We start from the raw sequence: 14,176 nt of genomic DNA on the forward strand, positions 1-14,176 counted from the left end.
TGTACTGATATTTTGTCATTCTAATTTTACTGTAAAGCTGGGGATATAGCTCAGTGGTAGAGCATTTGACTGCAGATCAAGAGGTCCCTGGTTCAAATCCGGGTGTCCCCTCACCCTATTTTGATTCTGTTGTTTGTAATTGGGACTTTTCATCAATTCCATTTGGATCATCTTTGACAGAGTCAGTGTTCCCTTGGATATTGCATTTTAATGGCATTACAGTGTTTGCTTCTCAAAACCTGTGAGTAAATGCAGTTTTTAACATTCGGCTTGGTATTCCCTTTGGGAAATTTCTGGAACATCATTGATCAATTTTGGAATTCGGCTCTTCCTTTCACAGCACTAAACAAAGGGAATGGACTATGAAACCAATTGACAACTTTGTTATACTGTGTGGTGCTTTCTTGTATTACACTGAAGAAATGGCGTATAAAACTTGGCAGCGAAGCAGTCAATCTATTTCTCATTTCACCTGTGTCTTCAGTCTTACATATATTCCACCTCTTCTCTGTGCATGCAAAGTATGTGTTTGTTTGAAGCACTTCATTTTTGTGCAACATAGGAACTATTTAATTTCTCCTTAAAAGCTCTGCCTACGTGCAAGATGTACGAACTATCATTGCAGTTGCAAGAAGGCTGGTCTGAAGAATCAGGCCATTTGCAAACGCAAAATGGCTTTTTCTGATGTATTAAATGGAAGGTATTCGAAAGGGGTGTTTGGGTGTACCTTCCAAATACCGAATTGTAGTGGTACGTAGAAATGTTTTTCCACCATAATTTGGCCAAAACAATCATACTTCATCACCATCTCCGTGATTGTGGTAACCAATCCTCAAATGATAAGGTGTCCCGTAAAAACCTCTTCCCCTTTAAGAATGTTTCAAAACAATCATTGTATGTAGAGGCATTGGTCCTATGTACCACTGCCTATTCAAATAAAATAACAATGAAGCAAATAAATCTGTTTTTAAATGATCCAGTTTTCCTTTAATAAATAATATTAAGGACTACTTCTCCTGTTCCACAGTTTCAAGGTTGTACTTTCTGGCACAACTTAGTATGATCCTCACACTCTTTCATGATGTACTGATATTTTGTCATTCTGATTTTACTGAAAAGCTGGGGATATAGCTCAGTGGTAGAGCATTTGACTGCAGATAGAGAGGTCCCTGGTTCTAATCCGGGTGTCCACTCACCCTATTTTGATTCTGTTGTTTGTAATTGGGACGTTTCATCAATTCCATTTGGATCATCTTTGACAGAGTCAGTGTTCCCTTGGATATTAATAGCATTTCAGTGTTTCCTGCTCAAAGCCTGTGAGTAAATGCAGTTTTTAACACTCGGCTTGGTATTCCCTTTGGGAAATTTCTGAAACATTGATCAATTTTGGAACTCGGCTCTTCCTTTCACAGCACTAAACAAAGGGAATGGACTATGAAACCAATTGACAACTTTGTTATACTGTTTGGTGCTTTCTTGTATTGCACTGAAGAAATGACGTATAAAACTTGGCAGCGAAGCAGTCAATCTATTTCTCATTTCACCTTTGTCTTCAGTCTTACATATATTCCACCTCTTCTCTGTGCATGCAAAGTATGTGTTTGTTTGAAGCACTTCACTTTTTGTGCAACCTAGGAACTATTTAATTTCTCCTGAAAAGCTCTGCCTACGTGCAAGATGTACGAACTATCTTTGCAGTTGCAAGAAGGCTGGTCTGAAGAATCAGGCTATTTGCAAACGCAAAGTGGCTTTTTCTGATGTATTAAATGGAAGGTATTCAAAAGGGGTGTTTGGGTGTACCTTCCAAATACCGAATTGTAGTGGTACGTACAAATGTTTTTCCACCATAATTTGGCCAAAACAATCATACTTCATCACCATCTCCGTGATTGTGGTAACCAATCCTCAAATGATAAGGTGTCCCGTAAAAACCTCTTCCCCTTTAAGAATGTTTCAAAACAATCATTGTATGTAGAGGCATTGGTCCTATGCACCACTGCCTATTCAAATAAAATAACAATGAAACAAATAAATCTGTTTTTTAACTGATCCAGTTTTCCTTTAATAAATAATATTAAGGACTACTTCTCCTGTTCCACAGTTTCAAGGTTGTACTTTCTGGCACAACTTAGTATGATCCTCACACTCTTTCATGATGTACTGATATTTAGTCATTCTGATTTTACTGATAAGCTGGGGATATAGCTCAGTGGTAGAGCATTTGACTGCAGATCAAGAGGTCCCTGGTTCAAATCCGGGTGTCCCCTCACCCTATTTTGATTCTGTTGTTTGTAATTGGGACTTTTCATCAATTCCATTTGGATCATCTTTGACAGAGTCAGTGTTCCCTTGGATATTGCACTTTAATAGCATTTCAGTGTTTCCTGCTCAAAGCCTGTGAGTAAATGCAGTTTTTAACACTCGGCTTGGTATTCCCTTTGGGAAATTTCTGAAACATTATTGATCAATTTTGGAATTCGGCTCTTCCTTTCACAGCACTAAACAAAGGGAATGGACTATGAAACCAATTGACAACTTTGTTATACTGTTTGGTGCTTTCTTGTATTACACTGAAGAAATGGCGTATAAAACTTGGCAGCGAAGCAGTCAATCTATTTTTCATTTCACCTGTGTCTTCAGTCTTACATATATTCCACCTCTTCTCTGTGCATGCAAAGTATGTGTTTGTTTGAAGCACTTCATTTTTGTGCAACATAGGAACTATTTAATTTCTCCTTTAAAGCTCTGCCTACGTGCAAGATGCACAAACTATCATTGCAGTTGCAAGAAGGCTGGTCTGAAGAATCAGGCCATTTGCAAACGCAAAATGGCTTTTTCTGATGTATTAAATGGAAGTTATTCGAAAGGGGTGTTTGGGTGTACCTTCCAAATACCGAATTGTAGTGGTACGTAGAAATGTTTTTCCACCATAATTTGGCCAAAACAATCATACTTCATCACCATCTCCGTGATTGTGGTAACCAATCCTCAAATGATAAGGTGTCCCGTAAAAACCTCTTCCCCTTTAAGAATGTTTCAAAACAATCATTGTATGTAGAGGCATTGGTCCTATGTACCACTGCCTATTCAAATAAAATAACAATGAAACAAATAAATCTGTTTTTAAATGATCCAGTTTTCCTTTAATCAATAATATTAAGGACTACTTCTCCTGTTCCACAGTTTCAAGGTTGTACTTTCTGGCACAACTTAGTATGATCCTCACACTCTTTCATGATGTACTGATATTTTGTCATTCTGATTTTCCTGAAAAGCTGGGGATATAGCTCAGTGGTAGAGCATTTGACTGCAGATCGAGAGGTCCCTGGTTCTAATCCGGGTGTCCCCTCACCCTATTTTGATTCTGTTGTTTGTAATTGGGACTTTTCATCAATTCCATTTGGATCATCTTTGACTGAGTCAGTGTTCCCTTGGATATTGCACTTTAATAGCATTTCAGTGTTTCCTGCTCAAAGCCTGTGAGTAAATGCAGTTTTTAACACTCGGCTTGGTATTCCCTTTGGGAAATTTCTGAAACATCATTGATCAATTTTGGAATTCGGCTCTTCCTTTCACAGCACTAAACAAAGGGAATGGACTATGAAACCAATTGACAACTTTGTTATACTGTGTGGTGCTTTCTTGTATTACACTGAAGAAATGGCGTATAAAACTTGGCAGCGAAGCAGTCAATCTATTTCTCATTTCACCTGTGTCTTCAGTCTTACATGTATTCCACCTCTTCTCTGTGCATGCAAAGTATGTGTTTGTTTGAAGCACTTCATTTTTGTGCAACATAGGAACTATTTAATTTCTCCTTAAAAGCTCTGCCTACGTGCAAGATGTACGAACTATCATTGCAGTTGCAAGAAGGCTGGTCTGAAGAATCAGGCCATTTGCAAACGCAAAATGGCTTTTTCTGATGTATTAAATGGAAGGTATTCGAAAGGGGTGTTTGGGTGTACCTTCCAAATACCGAATTGTAGTGGTGCGTAGAAATGTTTTTCCACCATAATTTGGCCAAAACAATCATACTTCATCACCATCTCCGTGATTGTGGTAACCAATCCTCAAATGATAAGGTGTCCCGTAAAAACCTCTTCCCCTTTAAGAATGTTTCAAAACAATCATTGTATGTAGAGGCATTGGTCCTATGTACCACTGCCTATTCAAATAAAATAACAATGAAGCAAATAAATCTGTTTTTAAATGATCCAGTTTTCCTTTAATAAATAATATTAAGGACTACTTCTCCTGTTCCACAGTTTCAAGGTTGTACTTTCTGGCACAACTTAGTATGATCCTCACACTCTTTCATGATGTACTGATATTTTGTCATTCTGATTTTACTGAAAAGCTGGGGATATAGCTCAGTGGTGGAGCATTTGACTGCAGATAGAGAGGTCCCTGGTTCTAATCCGGGTGTCCACTCACCCTATTTTGATTCTGTTGTTTGTAATTGGGACGTTTCATCAATTCCATTTGGATCATCTTTGACAGAGTCAGTGTTCCCTTGGATATTAATAGCATTTCAGTGTTTCCTGCTCAAAGCCTGTGAGTAAATGCAGTTTTTAACACTCGGCTTGGTATTCCCTTTGGGAAATTTCTGAAACATTGATCAATTTTGGAACTCGGCTCTTCCTTTCACAGCACTAAACAAAGGGAATGGACTATGAAACCAATTGACAACTTTGTTATACTGTTTGGTGCTTTCTTGTATTGCACTGAAGAAATGACGTATAAAACTTGGCAGCGAAGCAGTCAATCTATTTCTCATTTCACCTTTGTCTTCAGTCTTACATATATTCCACCTCTTCTCTGTGCATGCAAAGTATGTGTTTGTTTGAAGCACTTCACTTTTTGTGCAACCTAGGAACTATTTAATTTCTCCTGAAAAGCTCTGCCTACGTGCAAGATGTACGAACTATCTTTGCAGTTGCAAGAAGGCTGGTCTGAAGAATCAGGCTATTTGCAAACGCAAAGTGGCTTTTTCTGATGTATTAAATGGAAGGTATTCAAAAGGGGTGTTTGGGTGTACCTTCCAAATACCGAATTGTAGTGGTACGTACAAATGTTTTTCCACCATAATTTGGCCAAAACAATCATACTTCATCACCATCTCCGTGATTGTGGTAACCAATCCTCAAATGATAAGGTGTCCCGTAAAAACCTCTTCCCCTTTAAGAATGTTTCAAAACAATCATTGTATGTAGAGGCATTGGTCCTATGCACCACTGCCTATTCAAATAAAATAACAATGAAACAAATAAATCTGTTTTTTAACTGATCCAGTTTTCCTTTAATAAATAATATTAAGGACTACTTCTCCTGTTCCACAGTTTCAAGGTTGTACTTTCTGGCACAACTTAGTATGATCCTCACACTCTTTCATGATGTACTGATATTTAGTCATTCTGATTTTACTGATAAGCTGGGGATATAGCTCAGTGGTAGAGCATTTGACTGCAGATCAAGAGGTCCCTGGTTCAAATCCGGGTGTCCCCTCACCCTATTTTGATTCTGTTGTTTGTAATTGGGACTTTTCATCAATTCCATTTGGATCATCTTTGACAGAGTCAGTGTTCCCTTGGATATTGCACTTTAATAGCATTTCAGTGTTTCCTGCTCAAAGCCTGTGAGTAAATGCAGTTTTTAACACTCGGCTTGGTATTCCCTTTGGGAAATTTCTGAAACATTATTGATCAATTTTGGAATTCGGCTCTTCCTTTCACAGCACTAAACAAAGGGAATGGACTATGAAACCAATTGACAACTTTGTTATACTGTTTGGTGCTTTCTTGTATTACACTGAAGAAATGGCGTATAAAACTTGGCAGCGAAGCAGTCAATCTATTTTTCATTTCACCTGTGTCTTCAGTCTTACATATATTCCACCTCTTCTCTGTGCATGCAAAGTATGTGTTTGTTTGAAGCACTTCATTTTTGTGCAACATAGGAACTATTTAATTTCTCCTTTAAAGCTCTGCCTACGTGCAAGATGCACGAACTATCATTGCAGTTGCAAGAAGGCTGGTCTGAAGAATCAGGCCATTTGCAAACGCAAAATGGCTTTTTCTGATGTATTAAATGGAAGGTATTCGAAAGGGGTGTTTGGGTGTACCTTCCAAATACCGAATTGTAGTGGTACGTAGAAATGTTTTTCCACCATAATTTGGCCAAAACAATCATACTTCATCACCATCTCCGTGATTGTGGTAACCAATCCTCAAATGATAAGGTGTCCCGTAAAAACCTCTTCCCCTTTAAGAATGTTTCAAAACAATCATTGTATGTAGAGGCATTGGTCCTATGTACCACTGCCTATTCAAATAAAATAACAATGAAACAAATAAATCTGTTTTTAAATGATCCAGTTTTCCTTTAATCAATAATATTAAGGACTACTTCTCCTGTTCCACAGTTTCAAGGTTGTACTTTCTGGCACAACTTAGTATGATCCTCACACTCTTTCATGATGTACTGATATTTTGTCATTCTGATTTTCCTGAAAAGCTGGGGATATAGCTCAGTGGTAGAGCATTTGACTGCAGATCGAGAGGTCCTGGTTCTAATCCGGGTGTCCCCTCACCCTATTTTGATTCTGTTGTTTGTAATTGGGACTTTTCATCAAATCCATTTGGATCATCTTTGACAGAGTCAGTGTTCCCTTGGATATTGCACTTTAATAGCATTTCAGTGTTTCCTGCTCAAAACCTGTGAGTAAATGCAGTTTTTAACACTCGGCTTGGTATTCCCTTTGGGAAATTTCTGAAACATCATTGATCAATTTTGGAATTTGGCTCTTCCTTTCACAGCACTAAACAAAGAGAATGGACTATGAAACCAATTGACAACTTTGTTATACTGTTTGGTGCTTTCTTGTATTGCACTGAAGAAATGGCGTATAAAACTTGGCAGCGAAGCAGTCAATCTATTTCTCATTTCACCTGTGTCTTCAGTCTTACATATATTCCACCTCTTCTCTGTGAATGCAAAGTACGTGTTTGTTTGAAGCACTTAATTTTTGTGCAACGTAGGAACTATTTAATTTCTCCTCAAAAGCTCTGCCTACGTGCAAGATGTACGAACTATCATTGCAGTTGCAAGAAGGCTGGTCTGAAGAATCAGGCCATTTGCAAACGCAAAATGGCTTTTTCTGATGTATTAAATGGAAGGTATTCGAAAGGGGTGTTTGGGTGTACCTTCCAAATACCGAATTGTAGTGGTACGTAGAAATGTTTTTCCACCATAATTTGCCCAAAACAATCATACTTCATCACCATCTCCGTGATTGTGGTAACCAATCCTCAAATGATAAGGTGTCCCGTAAAAACCTCTTCCCCTTTAAGTATGTTTCAAAACAATCATTGTATGTAGAGGCATTGGTCCTATGTACCACTGCCTATTCAAATAAAATAACAATGAAACAAATAAATCTGTTTTTTAACTGATCCAGTTTTCCTTTAATAAATAATATTAAGGACTACTTCTCCTGTTCCACAGTTTCAAGGTTGTACTTTCTGGCACAACTTAGTATGATCCTCACACTCTTTCATGATGTACTGATATTTTGTCATTCTTATTTTCTGAAAAGCTGGGGGTATATCTCAGTGGTAGAGCATTTGACTGCAGATCAAGCGGTCCCTGGTTCAAATCCGGGTGTCCCCTCACCCTATTTTGATTCTGTTGTTTGTAATTGGGACTTTTCATCAATTCCATGTGGATCATCTTTGACTGAGTCAGTGTTCCCTTGGATATTGCACTTTAATAGCATTTCAGTGTTTCCTGCTCAAAGCCTGTGAGTAAATGCAGTTTTTAACACTCGGCTTGGTATTCCCTTTGGGAAATTTCTGAAACATCATTGATCAATTTTGTAATTCGGCTCTTCCTTTCACAGCACTAAACAAAGGGAATGGACTATGAAACCAATTGACAACTTTGTTATACTGTGTGGTGCTTTCTTGTATTACACTGAAGAAATGGCGTATAAAACTTGGCAGCGAAGCAGTCAATCTATTTCTCATTTCACCTGTGTCTTCAGTCTTACATATATTCCACCTCTTCTCTGTGCATGCAAAGTATGTGTTTGTTTGAAGCACTTCATTTTTGTGCAACATAGGAACTATTTAATTTCTCCTTAAAAGCTCTGCCTACGTGCAAGATGTACGAACTATCATTGCAGTTGCAAGAAGGCTGGTCTGAAGAATCAGGCCATTTGCAAACGCAAAATGGCTTTTTCTGATGTATTAAATGGAAGGTATTCGAAAGGGGTGTTTGGGTGTACCTTCCAAATACCGAATTGTAGTGGTACGTAGAAATGTTTTTCCACCATAATTTGGCCAAAACAATCATACTTCATCACCATCTCCGTGATTGTGGTAACCAATCCTCAAATGATAAGGTGTCCCGTAAAAACCTCTTCCCCTTTAAGAATGTTTCAAAACAATCATTGTATGTAGAGGCATTGGTCCTATGTACCACTGCCTATTAAAATAAAATAACAATGAAGCAAATAAATCTGTTTTTAAATGATCCAGTTTTCCTTTAATAAATAATATTAAGGACTACTTCTCCTGTTCCACAGTTTCAAGGTTGTACTTTCTGGCACAACTTAGTATGATCCTCACACTCTTTCATGATGTACTGATATTTTGTCATTCTGATTTTACTGAAAAGCTGGGGATATAGCTCAGTGGTAGAGCATTTGACTGCAGATAGAGAGGTCCCTGGTTCTAATCCGGGTGTCCACTCACCCTATTTCGATTCTGTTGTTTGTAATTGGGACGTTTCATCAATTCCATTTGGATCATCTTTGACAGAGTCAGTGTTCCCTTGCATATTAATAGCATTTCAGTGTTTCCTGCTCAAAGCCTGTGAGTAAATGCAGTTTTTAACACTCGGCTTGGTATTCCCTTTGGGAAATTTCTGAAACATTGATCAATTTTGGAATTCGGCTCTTCCTTTCACAGCACTAAACAAAGGGAATGGACTATGAAACCAATTGACAACTTTGTTATACTGTTTGGTGCTTTCTTGTATTGCACTGAAGAAATGACGTATAAAACTTGGCAGCGAAGCAGTCAATCTATTTCTCATTTCACCTTTGTCTTCAGTCTTGCATATATTCCACCTCTTCTCTGTGCATGCAAAGTATGTGTTTGTTTGAAGCACTTCACTTTTTGTGCAACCTAGGAACTATTTAATTTCTCCTGAAAAGCTCTGCCTACGTGCAAGATGTACGAACTATCTTTGCAGTTGCAAGAAGGCTGGTCTGAAGAATCAGGCTATTTGCAAACGCAAAGTGGCTTTTTCTGATGTATTAAATGGAAGGTATTCAAAAGGGGTGTTTGGGTGTACCTTCCAAATACCGAATTGTAGTGGTACGTACAAATGTTTTTCCACCATAATTTGGCCAAAACAATCATACTTCATCACCATCTCCGTGATTGTGGTAACCAATCCTCAAATGATAAGGTGTCCCGTAAAAACCTCTTCCCCTTTAAGAATGTTTCAAAACAATCATTGTATGTAGAGGCATTGGTCCTATGCACCACTGCCTATTCAAATAAAATAACAATGAAACAAATAAATCTGTTTTTTAACTGATCCAGTTTTCCTTTAATAAATAATATTAAGGACTACTTCTCCTGTTCCACAGTTTCAAGGTTGTACTTTCTGGCACAACTTAGTATGATCCTCACACTCTTTCATGATGTACTGATATTTAGTCATTCTGATTTTACTGATAAGCTGGGGATATAGCTCAGTGGTAGAGCATTTGACTGCAGATCAAGAGGTCCCTGGTTCAAATCCGGGTGTCCCCTCACCCTATTTTGATTCTGTTGTTTGTAATTGGGACTTTTCATCAATTCCATTTGGATCATCTTTGACAGAGTCAGTGTTCCCTTGGATATTGCACTTTAATAGCATTTCAGTGTTTCCTGCTCAAAGCCTGTGAGTAAATGCAGTTTTTAACACTCGGCTTGGTATTCCCTTTGGGAAATTTCTGAAACATTATTGATCAATTTTGGAATTCGGCTCTTCCTTTCACAGCACTAAACAAAGGGAATGGACTATGAAACCAATTGACAACTTTGTTATACTGTTTGGTGCTTTCTTGTATTACACTGAAGAAATGGCGTATAAAACTTGGCAGCGAAGCAGTCAATCTATTTTTCATTTCACCTGTGTCTTCAGTCTTACATATATTCCACCTCTTCTCTGTGCATGCAAAGTATGTGTTTGTTTGAAGCACTTCATTTTTGTGCAACATAGGAACTATTTAATTTCTCCTTTAAAGCTCTGCCTACGTGCAAGATGCACGAACTATCATTGCAGTTGCAAGAAGGCTGGTCTGAAGAATCAGGCCATTTGCAAACGCAAAATGGCTTTTTCTGATGTATTAAATGGAAGGTATTCGAAAGGGGTGTTTGGGTGTACCTTCCAAATACCGAATTGTAGTGGTACGTAGAAATGTTTTTCCACCATAATTTGGCCAAAACAATCATACTTCATCACCATCTCCGTGATTGTGGTAACCAATCCTCAAATGATAAGGTGTCCCGTAAAAACCTCTTCCCCTTTAAGAATGTTTCAAAACAATCATTGTATGTAGAGGCATTGGTCCTATGTACCACTGCCTATTCAAATAAAATAACAATGAAACAAATAAATCTGTTTTTAAATGATCCAGTTTTCCTTTAATCAATAATATTAAGGACTACTTCTCCTGTTCCACAGTTTCAAGGTTGTACTTTCTGGCACAACTTAGTATGATCCTCACACTCTTTCATGATATACCGATATTTTGTCATTCTGATTTTCCTGCAAAGCTGGGGATATAGCTCAGTGGTAGAGCATTTGACTGCAGATCGAGAGGTCCCTGGTTCTAATCCGGGTGTCCCCTCACCCTATTTTGATTCTGTTGTTTGTAATTGGGACTTTTCATCAAATCCATTTGGATCATCTTTGACAGAGTCAGTGTTCCCTTGGATATTGCACTTTAATAGCATTTCAGTGTTTCCTGCTCAAAACCTGTGAGTAAATGCAGTTTTTAACACTCGGCTTGGTATTCCCTTTGGGAAATTTCTGAAACATCATTGATCAATTTTGGAATTTGGCTCTTCCTTTCACAGCACTAAACAAAGAGAATGGACTATGAAACCAATTGACAACTTTGTTATACTGTTTGGTGCTTTCTTGTATTGCACTGAAGAAATGGCGTATAAAACTTGGCAGCGAAGCAGTCAATCTATTTCTCATTTCACCTGTGTCTTCAGTCTTACATATATTCCACCTCTTCTCTGTGAATGCAAAGTACGTGTTTGTTTGAAGCACTTAATTTTTGTGCAACGTAGGAACTATTTAATTTCTCCTCAAAAGCTCTGCCTACGTGCAAGATGTACGAACTATCATTGCAGTTGCAAGAAGGCTGGTCTGAAGAATCAGGCCATTTGCAAACGCAAAATGGCTTTTTCTGATGTATTAAATGGAAGGTATTCGAAAGGGGTGTTTGGGTGTACCTTCCAAATACCGAATTGTAGTTGTACGTAGAAATGTTTTTCCACCATAATTTGCCCAAAACAATCATACTTCATCACCATCTCCGTGATTGTGGTAACCAATCCTCAAATGATAAGGTGTCCCGTAAAAACCTCTTCCCCTTTAAGAATGTTTCAAAACAATCATTGTATGTAGAGGCATTGGTCCTATGTACCACTGCCTATTCAAATAAAATAACAATGAAACAAATAAATCTGTTTTTTAACTGATCCAGTTTTCCTTTAATAAATAATATTAAGGACTACTTCTCCTGTTCCACAGTTTCAAGGTTGTACTTTCTGGCACAACTTAGTATGATCCTCACACTCTTTCATGATGTACTGATATTTTGTCATTCTTATTTTCTGAAAAGCTGGGGGTATATCTCAGTGGTAGAGCATTTGACTGCAGATCAAGCGGTCCCTGGTTCAAATCCGGGTGTCCCCTCACCCTATTTTGATTCTGTTGTTTGTAATTGGGACTTTTCGTCAATTCCATTTGGATCATCTTTGACTGAGTCAGTGTTCCCTTGGATATTGCACTTTAATAGCATTTCAGTGTTTCCTGCTCAAAGCCTGTGAGTAAATGCAGTTTTTAACACTCGGCTTGGTATTCCCTTTGGGAAATTTCTGAAACATCATTGATCAATTTTGGAATTCGGCTCTTCCTTTCACAGCACTAAACAAAGGGAATGGACTATGAAACCAATTGACAACTTTGTTATACTGTGTGGTGCTTTCTTGTATTACACTGAAGAAATGGCGTATAAAACTTGGCAGCGAAGCAGTCAATCTATTTCTCATTTCACCTGTGTCTTCAGTCTTACATATATTCCACCTCTTCTCTGTGCATGCAAAGTATGTGTTTGTTTGAAGCACTTCATTTTTGTGCAACATAGGAACTATTTAATTTCTCCTTAAAAGCTCTGCCTACGTGCAAGATGTACGAACTATCATTGCAGTTGCAAGAAGGCTGGTCTGAAGAATCAGGCCATTTGCAAACGCAAAATGGCTTTTTCTGATGTATTAAATGGAAGGTATTCGAAAGGGGTGTTTGGGTGTACCTTCCAAATACCGAATTGTAGTGGTACGTAGAAATGTTTTTCCACCATAATTTGCCCAAAACAATCATACTTCATCACCATCTCCGTGATTGTGGTAACCAATCCTCAAATGATAAGGTGTCCCGTAAAAACCTCTTCCCCTTTAAGAATGTTTCAAAACAATCATTGTATGTAGAGGCATTGGTCCTATGTACCACTGCCTATTAAAATAAAATAACAATGAAGCAAATAAATCTGTTTTTAAATGATCCAGTTTTCCTTTAATAAATAATATTAAGGACTACTTCTCCTGTTCCACAGTTTCAAGGTTGTACTTTCTGGCACAACTTAGTATGATCCTCACACTCTTTCATGATGTACTGATATTTTGTCATTCTGATTTTACTGAAAAGCTGGGGATATAGCTCAGTGGTAGAGCATTTGACTGCAGATAGAGAGGTCCCTGGTTCTAATCCGGGTGTCCACTCACCCTATTTTGATTCTGTTGTTTGTAATTGGGACGTTTCATCAATTCCATTTGGATCATCTTTGACAGAGTCAGTGTTCCATTGGATATTAATAGCATTTCAGTGTTTCGTGCTCAAAGCCTGTGAGTAAATGCAGTTTTTAACACTCGGCTTGGTATTCCCTTTGGGAAATTTCTGAAACATTGATCAATTTTGGAATTCGGCTCTTCCTTTCACAGCACTAAACAAAGGGAATGGACTATGAAACCAATTGACAACTTTGTTATACTGTTTGGTGCTTTCTTGTATTGCACTGAAGAAATGACGTATAAAACTTGGCAGCGAAGCAGTCAATCTATTTCTCATTTCACCTTTGTCTTCAGTCTTGCATATATTCCACCTCTTCTCTGTGCATGCAAAGTATGTGTTTGTTTGAAGCACTTCACTTTTTGTGCAACCTAGGAACTATTTAATTTCTCCTGAAAAGCTCTGCCTACGTGCAAGATGTACGAACTATCTTTGCAGTTGCAAGAAGGCTGGTCTGAAGAATCAGGCTATTTGCAAACGCAAAGTGGCTTTTTCTGATGTATTAAATGGAAGGTATTCGAAAGGGGTGTTTGGGTGTACCTTCCAAATACCGAATTGTAGTGGTACGTACAAATGTTTTTCCACCATAATTTGGCCAAATCAATCATACTTCATCACCATCTCCGTGATTGTGGTAACCAATCCTCAAATGATAAGGTGTCCCGTAAAAACCTCTTCCCCTTTAAGAATGTTTCAAAACAATCATTGTATGTAGAGGCATTGGTCCTATGCACCACTGCCTATTCAAATAAAATAACAATGAAACAAATAAATCTGTTTTTTAACTGATCCAATTTTCCTTTAATAAATAATATTAAGGACTACTTCTCCTGTTCCACAGTTTCAAGGTTGTACTTTCTGGCACAACTTAGTATGATCCTCACACTCTTTCATGATGTACTGATATTTAGTCATTCTGACTTTACTGATAAGCTGGGGATATAGCTCAGTGGTAGAGCATTTGACTGCATCTAAAGAGGTCCCTGGTTCAAATCCGGGTGTCCCCTCACCCTATTTTGATTCTGTTGTTTGTAATTGG

At 38.0% G+C, this 14,176-nt stretch overlaps 4 non-coding genes across 4 annotated transcripts; all 4 read left to right on the forward strand.

The window, feature by feature from the left end:
- Nucleotides 1–39: 39 nt before the first annotated feature.
- TRNAC-GCA (transfer RNA cysteine (anticodon GCA)) lies at nt 40–111 on the forward strand. Its single transcript has one exon. It is a non-coding gene; the product is annotated as a tRNA-Cys (tRNA).
- A 2,084-nt stretch (nt 112–2,195) lies between these two features.
- On the forward strand, nt 2,196–2,267 carry TRNAC-GCA (transfer RNA cysteine (anticodon GCA)). Its single transcript has one exon. It is a non-coding gene; the product is annotated as a tRNA-Cys (tRNA).
- A 3,166-nt stretch (nt 2,268–5,433) lies between these two features.
- TRNAC-GCA (transfer RNA cysteine (anticodon GCA)) lies at nt 5,434–5,505 on the forward strand. The gene has a single exon. It is a non-coding gene; the product is annotated as a tRNA-Cys (tRNA).
- A 4,247-nt stretch (nt 5,506–9,752) lies between these two features.
- Nucleotides 9,753–9,824, forward strand: TRNAC-GCA (transfer RNA cysteine (anticodon GCA)). Its single transcript has one exon. It is a non-coding gene; the product is annotated as a tRNA-Cys (tRNA).
- Nucleotides 9,825–14,176: the final 4,352 nt, after the last annotated feature.

This window comes from Lissotriton helveticus, chromosome 1_2, assembly GCF_964261635.1.
Source record: "Lissotriton helveticus chromosome 1_2, aLisHel1.1, whole genome shotgun sequence".
NCBI classification, from domain to species: Eukaryota; Metazoa; Chordata; class Amphibia; order Caudata; family Salamandridae; genus Lissotriton; species Lissotriton helveticus.